This window comes from Palaemon carinicauda, chromosome 8 (genome assembly GCF_036898095.1).
Source record: "Palaemon carinicauda isolate YSFRI2023 chromosome 8, ASM3689809v2, whole genome shotgun sequence".
NCBI lineage: Eukaryota > Metazoa > Arthropoda > Malacostraca > Decapoda > Palaemonidae > Palaemon > Palaemon carinicauda.
Window position 1 is genome coordinate 118,961,355 of NC_090732.1, and position 15,000 is coordinate 118,976,354.

Consider the following 15,000-nt stretch of genomic DNA (forward strand, 5'->3'; position numbering starts at 1 on the left):
ATTTCAGTGTTATTCGTATGGCTTCGTTCTGCATCCTTAAAGTTATCTTGAAAGATGAGTCTAAGACACATCATTTAAATTTCTTTTCTCAAGTCGCCGAATGACCCAAATGTTCCACGTCTGGTTTTCATGACGAGTTCCCGCAAGTCATCATCGTAATCATAGTTCTATTTTCATATAGCAATATCAACTCTCTAACAGTTAGAAGAAAATGAAGAAAGAAAATCAAATAGCGAAAAGTAGAAAAAAAAGAGGAATGGAAAATAAAAATATGAGGATGGAATCTAGACGAACCAATTTGTAGAAAAGAATTAGATTGACTTCGATTTTTTTCCGAGGTAAATAAAATCCTCTTTGATAAGATTCCAGTCAATTTTAAATAGGGGACAATAATAGTTGGTCATCCACCCCATTTCCCGCCGGTAGTGAGAAAACACTGGATCTTATTTCTCTTCTTCTTGTTTTGTTAAAGTCTTTATATTTCATTTAGGAAATATTTATTTTAAAGTTGTTACTGTTCTTAAGATATGTTACTTTTCCTTGTTTCCATTCCTCACTGGGCTATTTTCCCTGTTGGAGCCCCTGGGCCTATAGCATCCTACTTTTCCAACTATGGTTGTAGCTTAATAATAATAATAATAATAATAATAATAATAATAATAATAATAATAATAATAATAATAACAATAATAATAATGCAGATTGAAGGCAAGGACCTGGTGTTTTAAAAGTGCTACATTATAATCTTTCGCCTGAAAGAACAATAGCAAAATAGCATGAAGAACCATGTTAAAAATGAAAGGAATATTAATAATGATAATGAGGATGATAAATACCTTGATTATCATAATGCCTATATCATTTGCACAATAAGATATCATAGTTTAGTTCGATATACACTATATATATACACACACACACACACACACACACATATATATATATATATATGCATATATATATATATGTATACATATATATATATATATACTGGATGCATTTATGTATATATAAATATAAACAGACACACACGCACACACACACACACATATATATATATATATATATATACACAAAAGTGTACGCGACCCGTCAAAAATGAAGGCTAAATATTTAGATAGATTTGCACACAGAGACAACCCTTTCCACTTCCTTCCCCCTACCAAAGGGACTGCGAGTTATACGTCTGGCAATGCCATTGGGCGTGACTAATATATATACATATATATATATATATATATATATATATATAGCCAGGCACCTGCTTTTATTATGTAGGGGAGATATATGTTAACCGTTAGAATCATGAACTTCACGGCTTAGATAAGGTCCTGTGAATATTAGTTACGCCATAACTTCGTATCTTAAACAGCTTAATGATGGGCGACTGAAACTTTTTCTTGGATAAACACAGACATTTCCGGCTAGTTGAACCTTAAAGAACAGATGATGAGTTGGAGATGCAGCCGAAAAACACTGGATATATTTTATTACGTTTGCTGTATTTGAAAAAAAAAAAAATCTATTGACTTCAAATGTTCTTTTTAACTACTAATTTAAAGTATGGAAATATGAAAGCAAGTACAGAATAATTAGACTAGTCTTATGTAGGTTACACATGCGCACCCTTAGCCTTCTCAGGTTCTGCGTGTTCATTTATGTAAATGCGTCGTAGCTTCACTGATTCACATCGATAGATATATAAACATATTCACTGAACATCTAAGGAAAGTTCACCAACATCCTTCCTGGTCTGAACTGTTGTCAAATGGATTAACCTGGAACTCTCTTGCCATGGCGCTTGCTCTCAGAGTAAGTTTCTATACACTAGTATTACACACATTGAACATGAATAGATGACAACAAGGATACACCGGATAGTTATACATACATGCCGTCTGAACACTTGTCGGGAGAGATGAGGAGCCGACACCCTTATCCTAAATACCCTACAAACTGGAACGACAACATCTGTTCGCAATAATCCCTTTAAGTATTTTGGTAATGGTGGTCTATAGGGAATGAGTTCCAAGTCCATGTCCATTTTTCTTCGTCCCCATAGACTCTGGTATCTCAGCCACATAAACCCTTCTAGTGAACTATAGACCAAGGGCAAATACTGGACATAAAAAACGCTCGCTGTTGTGTATCTCTTAACTTCCATGAATCCACAGAAACTTTTATACAATAAAGGCTTGCACATTCAAATATATATAAATAATTCAATATTATTAGATTGAAAATATCCATATTGTTCTCAAGTACTCTTTTAATTTTTAATTTATTTTGGACGGCACATTTTATTCTCTTAGGACGTACCCCAATCCTCTTTGAGTACCATGTAACTTTGAACCACCATTTATCGTATCTAGTATTGTGGCACAGTAGTCTGACACAGTTTTGCTACGACTGGTGAAGGAAACAGGTTCGTTCTGACCAGAGAAAACCTCCCTGGGGCGTAACTTGAATAAAAAGCTCATAAACTTTTTCGTACCCAAAGGTCTGCTTCAAACTTGAACGTATCTCTAGGAAACGTTCACCGATAGTGGGCGACCAACCCCAAGACTCGTCACATCCATCAGCATTAGTACATGATGTAATATCTCAATGAAGAGTGCATATTAAAGTAGGTAAGAATGGAACTGCCAAAGCAATCTCAGAAGTGGTTTTTGTCTGCTGAAGATGTCAGGTTTGAAAACGTCTTCATTTGGGTGACTGGTTCTTTATCAAGTTTCTGTCAGAAATAATGGAGTGACTGAATTAATGGCATGGATTTCAGAAGCTAAATATGATTGGATAAATCATATCCACTTTTCTATTTCATAAAGAGTGTGTACACACACACATACACACAAGAATTCCTCCAAGAAATTGTGCAGTTCTTTCGTTTATTAATTAAGAATTCAATTATATGAGACAGCAGTGAAGAGGACTTCCCAAAGCAGCTATGCTAGGCAAAGAAAAACATGATTATTATTATTATTATTATTATTATTATTATTATTATTATTATTACTATTATTATTATTACTTGCTAAGCTACAACCCTAGTTGGAAAAGCAGGATGCTATAAGCCCAGGGGCTCCAACAGGGCAAATAGCCCAGTGAGGAAAGGAAACAAGGAAAAATAAAATATTCTAAGAAGAGTAACATTGAAATAAATATCTCCTATATAAACTATAAAAGCTTTAACAAAACAAGAAGGAGAAAAATAAGATAGAATAGAAATGAAGTTATTTCATTAGGCTATATATATGTTGAAGGCTCAAGAGATTTTTTTTTATTAGAAACTTTACTACAAAACATCATTTTTGAATAAAACAACATGATTCAAAATGTAACACCATCTACATTTGTGTGAAAATTCGTATCTCGTCCTATGAAGAGTAAAGGAATCAACTGGAAATAATTAGAAAATATCCATATAAATCAAGGTTTTCAACGTCACTGAAATAATGTTTGATGAAGTTACTTGAATTAAAACAGTAATACGCGTCACTACAGCACCGTCCCCGAGACACAAGCCATTCCCCTTTGGAGGCGGAGCTCCCGAAGGTTCCCAGGTTGATACCTATTGGCCGTGATAATGAACTCACCAAGTGTATGAAAATTACATGAACGGGGCGTACCTCCAAGTCTCAAGGTGTTAAGGCTAATGACTTGATTAGCAGAGAAAAGTGCCTAAGTGGAATATGTATTTGGAACTATAGGCTACTTAAAATTAAACGATGATCGTTACAAAACCAAGTTAAGTTGAACAAACAAGAGTAACAGTAATAGTAACATTAATAATTGGAAATGGTGATACATTGGTAATAACGTTGAAAATAATCCCAGAACTGATGACCTCAACAATAATGATTTTTTGCATTTTTAGAAAGTTGAGAAAGTATATCAACTATTTTTGTGTTGTCAAGTGAATGAGAATTATATGATTGAAAAAAATAACATTGAAAGATTCTCTTTGAGAAGATGGAGATGAAATTATGTATATATTTCATTAAATGACATTTGCAATGCGCAAAATTTAAAACATCTAATTAATAGTAAACTTCTTTCAATGCTTCCAAAAGCATTAAAAGTACGATCAAGAAACAACACCAAAAATAGTGGTGGTAAATTAAATGATAATAAAGAGGACTCAAACACTGTAGTTATCGGAGGCAAAATACTCGTATACTGGTTTTTTAGGACAACAACAAAAAGATCTTGATGTGCTAGCCATGAACCTGGACTTTATCTCTGTAGCTGCCAGCACTAATCCCCATACTTGTGCTGGAACAAGATCCCAATTAATGAAAATGATGGCACCCAGAGAAGAGGCGGGTCCGAAACAGGAGTCTGGTGTGAGGCAGGAAGTGGTCCGAGCGAAAGGGTAAAAGGAATTATTATTACTTGTACCTGCCTGAGACCAGATGAGACCAGGAGGACTTGGCTGTTCAGTGACCCCTACGGCGGCAACACCTGCTCTCCAACGACACAGGAAAAGGCAGCAGCGAAGGAACAAGGACCAACAGACGCCCTCAGAAACGGGACCAGGGCAAATTCCAGCAATTTCCAGATCTGAATTCGTATTTGCTTTTTGCGGTCCGCTCTTACTGTGAAATACATTGTCACGTTCAAATTGTAGTGAGAGGGCTCTCTCTCTCTCTCTCTCTCTCTCATCGTCATCTCTCTCTCTCTCTCTTTAAAATTAGTTATTAAGAAATGAGGAAAGGGAAAAAAATTGCGACATGTCCTAGTTCACACCTTTAGAAAGCAGCGACGCGATAAATAAAAATCTGGAATCCAAGATTAAACACACAGAATATCATATAAGAAGCAACGAAGTATATTAGCCATGTCCGGTATTCAGATTATCCTCACGGATCCTAGCTCTTCTTGTGAAATTGCCAAAGACCGCAAATAGTGCTACATACGAGAACGCTCAAATTTGTTGTGGATACTCACAATTACAAATAAACGAGAAATATTCAGGAATGCTCCTTAGTTAAAAAGAAGCTGGATGGAACGAGGCTCGTAATCTGTGACACTGGAATAACCTGCAGATATGGCAACTATCTGTATCTGCTCTGTATGTCTTCCTATCTATCTGTATGTCTGTCTAATGTACAATGGAAGGTTAATGATATTCTCCCCTTCATATTTGTATGCCACAAGGGCCGGGGCTCCTAGTACTCGGTCTTGGCCGGCGGATTGTTAGATTTGGGGGGCTGCAGTAGAAAGCCAGGGGAACCGAGCAACGCTTTAATCGGTTCTCTCATTATTCGCTGACCTAACTTTAGACACCGCGAAGTCCTGCCATAGTGAGAGAGTCGGGTAGCAATACTAGCTGCACAGGCTTTCTCAAAAACCAGTTTTGTTGGAGATTTGCGTCAATCTGGCTTTAAAGAATGGTTGCTTTGTCCATTAAAAATCCATTGTTATCTGGTAAAATTTTTGTCCATTTAATATCTTTTGTCCTACAAAAGAATGCTTTTTACAGTTGTGGCATTTCTAAACATCCAACTGGTTGACGAAACCTACGGAAATGATAAAAAAAAAAAAAAAAAAAAAAAAAAAAAAAAAAAAAAAAAAAAAAAGTAATTTCGCTGGCCTGCTGATTTCGAACAACGACACAGTAACGAAGCCACCGTAAATCGAAGAAAGAATTAGTTTGCTTATTTGGAAACTTCGTCCTTATTGAAATTTGATAATTCTGCAAATCAGTCAAATCAAATATCTGATTTCAATCTCAGAAACTAAAGTATTTCCTCCTTTTTCTAAATGAATAGTAAAACATGCAAATATTACTTTTTTTGCGATTTGTCAACTTAGAGTTACATAGTTGGGCATAAAACATTATGATAACAAAAAAAAAAAAAAAAAAAAAAAAAAAAAATCATCAGGCTTCCCGTAAATTCATCCATAATTCTCTTTCGATATCACGTAACGAAAGTGGTTGCACATTCAACTCACAAACTGAACGTGGAGTGTTCGAATCTTTAATTAACGAGCGCGCGGTTCGTAAAACTCCATTATGCTTCAGTGAATAAAGCAATGCATTGAGTACCTAGTCGTTTATTTATGGACTGTTCTAGTACGCTGGCTGAGAGAGAGAGAGAGAGAGAGAGAGAGAGAGAGAGAGAGTGAGAGAGAGAGAGAGAGAGAGATAATACGTATTTAGAATTCCCTCAATATGCTCACTAAAAGGGATACAGGATTAAAATACTCAAGATAGTTTTCTAATATCTTTCATTTCATTTGTCTTTTCTGCTCAATGATATCAGTCTAGGTAAATGTTTAAATATCTGTAGCTTCCTTTATTTACTCATGTTCAGGATGATCTACCGATTATAAATCGAGGAATGTAGCGTAAAATCGTAACAACCGTGGCTGAACGCCTCCATGAATGTATTCTTGTATCCTGTATTTTCTATTACAGATATTTAGTGAATGGTAATGCTGATTATCATTCTTTTTTATAGCCTAGTTGTTTATTGTGTGGGGTTTCTGGCGGCTTCCTATTTCCTTAGGACTCCATCACTTTCCTCATAATATATTCTGTATCTAGTAGCATGCTCTTCTGCATGAGTCCTTGGGCTACCTCGACTTCCAGCCTATCCAGGTATAGTACAAAAGTGCTGCGATGATTATTGGCCTTACCTCCTATTGCCATACTTTCTCAGTTCAATCCGTATTGGTGCTTTTCTATTTTTTCCTTTTATCTACACTCCCGAGTCCCATGGGCAGCTTGCTGCGACATCTATCAGTGATACTCTCTTCTTTGTCATGTCGACCAGAGTGACGTTTGGTCGGTGTGATTATACAGAATTACCCTGCCAGTCTTGATACTGTCTGAAGTCGCTGAGTAATTTAGCCTGACAATTTTCTACCATGATTGGGGGTTGATGTTCGTACCATGTGCCGCTGCATGGTATTTGGCATTTCCTACACAGATTCGAGTGGAGGGCTTTACCCACTGAATTACGTCGCTTTTTGTATACTGATTCTGAGCAGGTGTTGAACATTCCCTGGTAATGGAGTTTATGGTTTTATGCTTTGATAAGATGTTAGTTCCGTACATTGCTCTCTGAAGGTAACAAGTTCTTTCAGTTTCATTTTATGCTGACATTACAAGTCCTTCTGTCTCATTCTTGAGTTCTCCCCTTTTAGCCATTGCTATGTTTTATTACTGGTCAATTCTTCAGTTTTTTTTTCTCTTAATTGGCTGCGGATGGGTTTATCTTTTCCATACCTATTTCCTCTTGTTTAATATGACGATGACGATAATTACTACTACTACCAATATATAGGAAATATCAGATGTGATAATAACAATAACAACAACAACAACAACAACAACAACAACAATAATAATAATAACTAATAATAACAATAATAATAATAATAATAATAATAATAATAATAATAATAATGGAAGGAGAAAAATAAAGTGAGATCTATAAGAGAGAGAGAGAGAGAGAGAGAGAGAGAGAGAGAGAGAGATCGGAGTGTTGCTAACATGGATACTAGATCTAATTATGACTTATTCCTCATCCAGTTAAAACGTGTTTACTACGAACATAGAATAGCTTTGATTATTTTTAATTGTCTCTTGCGTATTTCTGAGGTCTCTCTCATACCTTTGTGGAATTGTAAACCTTGTCGTCTCTAACTTATCTATTTTAAGAACTTCTTCACTTGTAAATGTAATAAGTTAAGAGAGAGAGAGAGAGAGAGAGAGAGAGAGAGAGAGAGAGAGAGAGTTTTATGAATTGGAAGAGACAACTACAATAGAAGTCAAATTGATTTATTGTATCGATTTAAATGTGTGCTAATTTTGGAACTAATTCAAATATTTGTATTATACGCTATTCCTAGTACTAATTCATAAATTGTATTACATGCAATTCTTAATACTAATCCTAATATACGCTATTTCTTTTACTAATTATAATATTTGTACGCTGTTCTAGTGCCAATTCAAATATTTGTATTCTACGCTATTCTTAATGCCATTCCTAATATACTTATTATGCACCATTCTTATTACTAATTCTAATATTCGCATTCTACTCTAATCATATTACGTTTTCTATTATGTGCATTATACACTCTTTATATTACTGATCCTGATATTTGATAAAAACTTCATGTTACTAATTCTAATATTTATATGATACGTTATTCCTATTACTAATTCTAATATTTGTATTCTACGTTATTCCTATTACCGGTTTTAATATGTGTATCATACACTATTTCTATTGTTAATCTTAGTATTGATATAACACTTTCCTATTACCAATTGAAATATTTGTATTATACGCTATCCCTATTACTAAATGTAGTTCCAATTGAAATATTAGTATTATACGCAATCCCTATTACTAAATGTGGTACTTCATTCCTATTATTAATGCTAATATTTGATGTTCACTATTCCTATTATAAATTCAATTTACTCTATTCCAATCTTGATACTTGATATAGGCTACGAATAACAAAACGCCAAGATAAATGATTCGCCCGACTCCAATTTCGGAAAAATTAATCCAAACACCTTTAAAGATGTCGTTTATAACACTATTATAAAAAAAAGAGAAGATACACCGGTTTGTTTGCAATTTACAGCTGAATAATTAGAGTGTCAGGTTCAAGTCTGTACGGCCTCTATATAAGGTAAGGTCAAGATAACTGCAGCGGAGGGAACTACTTGTATCATCACCATAGGCGGTATTCCGATCTCATTATATGGCTTCCGCATAAACAATTATGAACGTTGTATTTTTTATGTAGTATATGCTTATGTAGAGATAGAACAATATAGATAAACCAATTATATTTATGTCTATATATACATGTATATAGATATATATTATCATATATATACATACACACACACACACACACATATATATATATATATATATATATGTGTGTGTGTGTGTGTGTATATATAGATGTATATTAACATATATATACATAAACAATATATATATATATATATATATGTGTATGTATATGTATAGATTTATATATGCATATATATACACACATATGTAGGCTTATTTATAGTATAAATTATGCATATATGCCTATCAATATATGTATATTATAGATATCATGTTTAAACGATGAACATAGATATATTCATGTTGTCCAAATCTATATTCATGAACAGGACTAATTAGAATTATCAAATATTTTTCCCATGAATTAATAGGTATGATGAAAGCAGGTGTCACATGAAGACTGAAGGAGAAACACTTAGTCCCTAAAAGAAACGGAGAGATTTTTAATGGCCAATTAACAAGACTTTTTCCTTGACCGTTAAGAGGAGAGAGAGAGAGAGAGAGAGAGAGAGAGAGAGAGAGAGGGTGGGATATTTCAAAAGAGTTCGACAAGCATATCAAAGTTGAGAGAGAGAGAGAGAGAGAGAGAGAGAGAGGGTTGGATATTTCAAAAGAGTTCAACATGCATATCAAAGTTGACAGAGAGAGAGAGAGAGAGAGAGAGAGATTTCAAAAGAGTTTAACACGCATATCAAAGTTGACAAAGAGAGAGAGAGAGAGAGAGAGAGAGAGAGAGAGAGAGGGAGGGAGGGTTGAATATTTCAAAAGAGTTCGACATGCATATCAAAGTTGAGAGAGAGAGAGAGAGAGAGAGAGAGAGAGAGAGAGGGTTGGATATTTCAAAATAGTTCGACACGCATATCAAAGTTGACAGAGAGAGAGAGAGAGAGAGAGAGAGAGAGAGAGAGCGCCTACGGCATCCTATACCTCATCCCATTTATGGAGAATAAGACGACGTTGTCACCTTTTTTTCCATATTTATGGGCAGTTATTCTAAACCACTGATACTTAATCATCATCCAATTCTTTGTAGCTCTCTCAGCCTCAGGCCGATTCCTCTTCATCATTCCTGTCTACGCACAATAATTTCGATCAAGAAACCCTAATTATTAATCCGACAAGGTATTAATTTAATATTCATTATTAACAATCATTAACGAAAATTTTTTTATATTTTTTTTATATCCTTATTTGGGGTGTTGAATTAGACTTGATTATAAGAAACGGCTAAAGTTTTTTTTTTTTTTTTTTTTTTTTTTTTAACTGATGCTGTTAGCCAAATAACGAGGAAGAACTGTATGTATGAAAGAAAGAAAAGCGACATGGGTTGGTCAGCTTTTTTTTTTTTTTTCTAGATTAAGGCGGGGTTATGCCAGCTTATCCCCTTGCACAAACGCGCCTCATAAATGTAGTAAGGTATTAAGGGAATTAGGTGGACTGGTGAGAACATCTTGGTTCCCTCCAGGATACGAAGGAGTTGAAGGAAAAGGTTTAAAGTCGAAGGAAGCGTAATTAGAACTTTTGTTTTAATTTCTCTGACACTGGGAAATGATATCATCTAATCATTAACTGTTCCATATTTTGAGAAAGTTCACATGTGCTTTTTCTCAGCATATGTGATTTCTATCAGTAGAGTACGGTCTTGTGGGTATCAGTAACCGTTATAAGTTGAATAGAGGAATTAAAGATATGAGACTTTTCATCTCGGATCCTTTGTTATCAGTGCTAATTATATTCTTTGATTACATTGTCTTTTGGATGTTATCATTTCCTTCCTCTTCATTATATTTTCTTAATAATCCCTCTGTAATTCTTTCTATTAATATTTTCCCGCCACTTAATGTTAATGATTATATTTTCTCTTCCCTTACTGGTGTGACTTGCTCATGGATCCGACTTAATCACCGGGTGGTCGTAAGGGAGGTTCCTCCCACCCAGATCTCATTAACGATACTCTACTGTTTGGATGTTCATTTGCTGTCCATTTTAGCGAAAGAATATTTACGATAATTTTCCTGATGACTGTGAAATTAAGCTAATTAATTTGTAATTAATCCTGTACGTAGGTGGCTTATGATTACGCAGAGCTTCTAACTTTTGTTTTTTGGGGGGGTTTCATTTCTTTGTTTGACTGCTCTGTGTCCGATCAAAATATAGATTTCGATTATTTCCTATAGGAACTTTGGTAAATAGAATATACTCATATTATCATTGCATCCATAGGATGTACTTTTCCTGCAAATCAATTTTTAACCAGAATGTATTTTCAACGTCAAGTAAGTTGATATTAAAAACAAAACTGTTTTATAGTAAAATTTCACAATGAAATTGAATACAAAAATAAGGTTTTCGTGTTTGTGTACATCCCCAAGTCTTGTTGTTTTCACAAATGCATTCATATTTTTACATACATATAGTATGTTCAGGGGAGAACTTACATTTGTGAATAGTTATATAACCTTGGTCTGAGAGAATTTGACAGTTCCTATAACCTCGTAACTTTTAAAAAATAAGGCAAAACCCTTTAGTTGCTTTGTTTCTTATGTGAATAAAATATTTAGCATCCTGCCGTTATAGGATAGTTACATAACAGGGAAAGGAAAGAAGAGAAAAAGTTTTTCCTTTTACAAACTTGTACAAAGATGAATTTGTTTTTTAACTTCTCCAAAATAGAAAAAAATTTGAGAAAAGGTGATTGATGAATTTATCAATTTCTTCGAGAACACGATGAAAGATTTATCTTCTATTAAGAACACTTTCAGAAAAAGATTATAGGTTTTCTATTGTACGAAGCAAAATTGGACAATTTGTAGGACCTTCTCTCTCTCTCTCTCTCTCTCTCTCTCTCTCTCTCTCTCTCTCTCACTTGGGCAGATATTGCTCGTAAAAGCTGAATAAAAACACCGGGTCGTGAAGTCAACGACCGATGTGGATTACGGGCATCGCACAAGCCCATTGGCCTTTGCCTCCGCAAGTGCCCAGCTATAGGAGACAAGTGGGTCAAGGAGCCCTAGGAGGATTGCCCAGCCCCCTGGATACTGGACTGAAACGGAATGAAAAGCGAGAGAGATCTAATCTAGTTTTTTTACTTCATGTCCTTTTTTTATCAGTATTGCTTTCATCTATGCTATATTTTTTCACTGATGGATGAGCATGGCATTATGTAATTTACATGAATGATTTCTTTTTCCACTTTGGTACTAATTTTGATAGCAACACTAGCGTTATATAAGTTTTAACAATTTCATATCAAAATACAAACCTCCACTTATTCCACAGGAATATTCACTTGAAACACAGCACTTCAATTGATAATTTTCAAGAGACCAAAAAAAAAAAAAAAAATCTTTTGAGAAAACCATATGAAAAATCTCTGTTAATTGCCAAGAAATTACCAGTAACGAAATTACACTCCTCACTAAGCGCAGCAAAAATTACATGTACACCTGTATATGAAATTTCGAATCACAATTTTTGGTGAAAACACTGCCCGAATGCCGATCAAGGACTGTCCCTCTGTGTTGTCTATTTTTTACACCCTTCTTTCTCCCCGTCGGCATCTCGTTTTCTTCTTACCGTGTTGTGTGTTGAGCAGTTCCTTAGCGAGTGGCTACGTGAGATCCACAAAGCTACTCTGGGTCTTCTTCTCACCTCTCCAATGGTTTTTACCTGTGCGTGGACCGACGTACGAACACAATTCTGTACATACCTACGAACACGCCAAGCTTCCTTCTCCTCCTCCTTCTCCTACTCCTCCTCCTCCTCGACTTCTCATTCCCCCTGCATGTTCTTTAGTGTTCTTCTCCTTAAATGCCATCTTAATTATGTTGATTTAATCAAGCATATCTAGCTTTCTATGAAAATATGGCTTTGCTCCCGGCGTCGAGCAAGGTGAGTCTTGGCCTCCACTGTTATTTTTTCAGATGATTTTGGGTTTTTCTAATTCATATTCTAAAGATCCTCTCTGTTTTTTCCTGAGTACATTTGGTGACATACGGAAAAGTGGAAATTTTTTAATGGTTAAGGAGCTCTGTAACATTAATAATATCGTCTAATAAGTAAATAAAGAACACAATATAATTCTTATTCCCTCCAAGAAGTTCTCTGTTCTTTCTAGTAATATATGGATTTTCGTTATACTTCGGAGTCTGTCCTTTTATTGACATTTGATAATTAAAGGAAATTTGTTTTTCCTAACCAATGGGCATCGGGATTTAAATTTACCTGGTAATTTGGCAATGGTGTTATGCAACCGAAGTATGAAGAGAAACTTAACATATCAGAGACAACAAGTGTTGATATACGAACCGATATAAAGTAATTGACTATAATATTATTCCTAATATCTTTTTTACATGTTTGGAAACTCTTCGTTATACTTTTTCATATATACGATAAATGGATCGACGGTATATGAATAGGCTAGCAATCTTTTAAAAGAAATGCCATTCCTCATAGGTCCATGTATACATCTCCTTAGATAGTTGGAATCACTAAGCCTAAGTAATAGTGGAGTTCTGTGTAGCAAATTTGCAATGCAACGCCTAGCTAAATATATATATATATATATATATATATATACAGTATATATATATATATATATATATATTGATAGATAGATAGATACACACACATATATATGCATAATATATATCAATATATATATATTTATATATATATATATATATATATATCCTGCTATTCAAAATTTATTATGCACCCATATGTTTTATATGTTTTTTTTGTGCGTGTAACCCCTATCACCGCTAACGCCAATGAGTTAGTATGGTAGCATGTAGCTACAGTATTCTTCCTTGGGGAATTTTATGACCACTGGCCTATAAAGTATTAATATAGAAGGCACATTGTTTTAAGTTTAGGTTTGCAGGGTGAAATGCTTTGTTCCGATAAGTCTAACGTTTAGTTTTTTTTTTATCTGTATACATCGTCCTTCTCATCCATTTAGTAACCATTATTTTGGTAATATACTAGTAGGCAGACCTTATCATATATTTCATATTCCTCAATCAATCCACATAGACATGTGTATCAACACAGACTAAAAAAAAACATGCATTTATTACGATGACGTTATCATTGTTTGAATCTGGTTCTTTGTGAATAGCTTTATTGTCCATTGATTAAAATTTCCTATAACTTCTTTCCATTTTTGATAAAAACAATCATTCTAGACTGTAGATGCACAGATAAATCAATTAAATTTCTTCGTACGTAAACCGGATAAGCTCTCTTATTTTCGTTTGTAAGTATATATCAAGCTCTTGACAAAGGTTAAATTTTATTACAATATGAGGTTATGAATAAGAGATTATTAAAGTCAGGTTGGCCAGGTCAGTGAACTTCATGAATAGGCATATTTTGTTGTCATTCTTTCTTTCTATTATCTGAAAAATATTTCTTTTTTTATACAGTGTGTATGTGCATTGAAGGAGGATCATATGGAAACTAGGACAAACTTTTTCTATGACAGGACATTCAATTCTTTTGAAGAGTTATGCTTCTAGTTCATTTTGCTTTGTTTCAGGTCTTTGCATGTATGTTCTCGTGATTTGTTCAAATATAACACCTTCCCAACTCGTAGAGCGTCAAGGATTTAATCATTTTATTCTACAGGAGTGACATTATAGTTGACCGAAGGAGAGGAGGCTCATCTTATCACCAAAGGGATCACAACCCACTATTGGACACTTCTCTGCCTTAAGGTATAATTTATCTATATCTGAACTAATAGTGTCAAGACTGAACCTCTTACCACCACGAATGTCACTTCCTTAAGCAGCAGTGTTAGGTTACATTTCTTGCACAATTGGTATTTCCTAACACAGTAGTGTCCAAGTTCTCCTACAGTATGACCACCTCTGGTTCTTTCCTATGACCGCAATATCCATGTTGCACCTTTTACTACCATCACGGCAGCAGTTATCTATTAGATTAACTTGGTTGCCTTGAGCATCAAGAGGGAGAAGTTTCCACTCCTACCATATACAAGGGACATTGAACATCATCATCATCGCCTACGCCTATTGACGAAAAGAGTCTCTGTTAGTTTCGCTAGCCATGTCTATTTGGAGGCTCTTAATTAATACTTCTCCACTCATTTGGTGGGGGGGGGGGGTTGTAGGGCATGGAACATTAGATTTAA

The 15,000-nt window shown here is 34.6% G+C and overlaps 1 protein-coding gene across 1 annotated transcript in view; it reads right to left on the reverse strand.

Annotated features, from left to right (window-relative positions):
* LOC137645856 (mucin-2-like) overlaps positions 1-12,511 on the reverse strand; it is a 29,283-nt gene extending 16,772 nt beyond the window's left edge. The window contains exon 1 of the mRNA XM_068378844.1: positions 12,414-12,511. The gene's annotated coding sequence lies outside the window, so the exon portion shown is untranslated. The remainder of the gene's footprint in view (positions 1-12,413) is intronic.
* Positions 12,512-15,000: the final 2,489 nt, after the last annotated feature.